Genomic DNA, 2,429 nt, shown 5'->3' on the forward strand with positions numbered 1-2,429 from the left:
TTGCCTGTGTTTCGTCCCATTTTCACCGACCACTGATAGGAGATGGTATGGAAATTTATTTTCAACTAAACAGTGTCCGTGGAATATGGATGACACCGGGAGGGAAAAATACAGACACCAAACACAGATTCTTCTGGAAATAAACAGGGACAGATTTTTCCAGAAACGTGGACTGGACATGGAAACCTTAAAGAGTCCTGACTCTGTGTATCTTGTAAAAAAATATAAATAAATGTAGAAAAGCATAAAGAACAAGACCATTTCAGAGATCCCATTACTTATAGGACTCTAAAGTGAAATGTGCTAGTCTTCGTCAGCTGGAGTTCCACTTTTTCTACATGGTATGCTAGTTCTCTGGGTCCTGAAACACAACTGGATCCATTTGTCTTCATAAGAAGATAAGCTGACATCTAGGGATCTTTCATGGCATGGCATCAGGGGCGTAGCTTAAGGCTCATGGGCCCTGGTGCAATAGTTCAGCTTGGGCCCCCCTACCCTCAGTACTTTGTGGCAAGGGACAGGGAAACACATAGCCTTCGTGCCACCTGAGGCAAAAATTGAATGTACATGTACTTTCAATAATACCAGTGTCCTCTTATATGGCACAAAGGTCTTTGGGCCCCCTCAGGCTTCTGGGCCCGGTAGCGACTGCTACCTCTGCACCCCCTATAGCTACGCCCCTGCATGGCATGTAACCCTATATCCGGCCCTACCGGCATGCTTCCCCCTAGAGCTAATGCACACAGCCATAAATGTTTAGCAGTCCACAAATCACTGATCTGTAGAACACCAATACTGGCTAAGTGCATGCCGACATTTTTTTTTACTCCTGCAGAAATGTCCTATGCTTTTCCATAAAATGGACAAGAATAGGACATGTTCTATTTTATTTATTTATTTATTTATTGGCGGACTTGTGTGCTGTCTGATTCTTTTCTAGCCCCATTGAGATGAATGGGTCAGCAACCCATCCGGCCAAAACAGGATGGGATGTGGACCAAGACTACAGCAGTGTGCATGAGCTGAGGGACCTATGGTCCTGTGGTCTCCTGGTGGTCAGTTTTTGTGTCTGCTGGCATCCGTTTTGCCTCTGGATGTACCCCTGACAGATAAGAAAACCCTGCATGCACCTTTTCTCTGTCTGGTAGGATACCTGGCCACTGGTTTTGATGGAGGAAACAATCTCTGATTATTGTTTCTAGCCATAAAAGGCAGAAGGAAACCGCTAGACTGAACCACTACATAAAAACCTGGATGAAATGGAGATGTGAAAATTCTCCACAAACCTCCGTTGTTTGAGTGATTCATTGTGGTTTATTATACATTTTAGCTTCTTTGTTTCTTTTTCACTCCAGTAGATATGCTGCAATAGAGTATGCAGTGGCTGAACAAAAAATAACTCTATAGCAAGGTTCTTTCTTAGGACCTTCTTTAACATTAATCTAGCCTTTAATGTGACTCATGCCTTAATGTCTCAAATATGATATCACCTAATTGTGAAGCGTCTATAGAGACCCTAAGGAGAAGCCTCTTTGTTATAATTTCAGATAATGTCATTTATAAGTGGTGTCCTTTGCTAGAGCCGGTTTAATTCTACCAGCACAGAACATTAGGTATATCTTTATTTTCAGATATTTAGATTCCCAGTCTCATTGATGTGGATCCAGCTCGGGTCTAGAGAGCTGTAGCCCCCCCTAGCAGCCACTTTTGAGTAATCACATACACTCTGATTATTCCCACAACTCCTGGAAATTGTGCTGTGTTGTGGTGTCATTTTATGGAAGATGAATTCCTCTATAAATGTATCCAATGTTCTCAGTATAGAAAATTACAAGTCAGGAAAATTACAGCATTAATGGATTAATCAGTATTGGTGAGGGGGAAAAGAAGAAAAATTATGGAAACAGCGTTGTGTACATCAGTTCGAGTTCATTTTATTGTACGATATATATTGTGTCTTTCCTCTCCTAAGATTCCAGTCTTTGTCATAATGTAATTTATTTGGTTTTATCACTTACTGTTTTCTGTGAGTGATTAATATTTGCCATGCAGAAGGCGCCCCCAGCTGCCTTGCTTTAAAAGTACCTGTATGTAGAATATTCCATCCTTTTTGCTGTTTATACAAACCGATTTGGGGATTTTCACTGCCCCTGCAGAGATATTCAAAAGTAATAAATACAGGAACAGGAACTGGTGTGATTAATTTAAAAAAAAATGAATAAAAAAATACAATGAAATAGGTTTATTAAAGCCGTTTATAAATTAATATAAATAAATAAATAATTGAGAGTAATAAAAGAGAAATAAAAAATAATAATAGATATAACGATAAAACATAAAATATAATAATATATTTAATAACAGTGTGATGTCAATCATATAAATAATAATTATTAATAATAATATAATAATAATATAATGATAATAAT

This window comes from Bufo bufo, chromosome 3, assembly GCF_905171765.1.
Source record: "Bufo bufo chromosome 3, aBufBuf1.1, whole genome shotgun sequence".
NCBI classification, from domain to species: domain Eukaryota; kingdom Metazoa; phylum Chordata; class Amphibia; order Anura; family Bufonidae; genus Bufo; species Bufo bufo.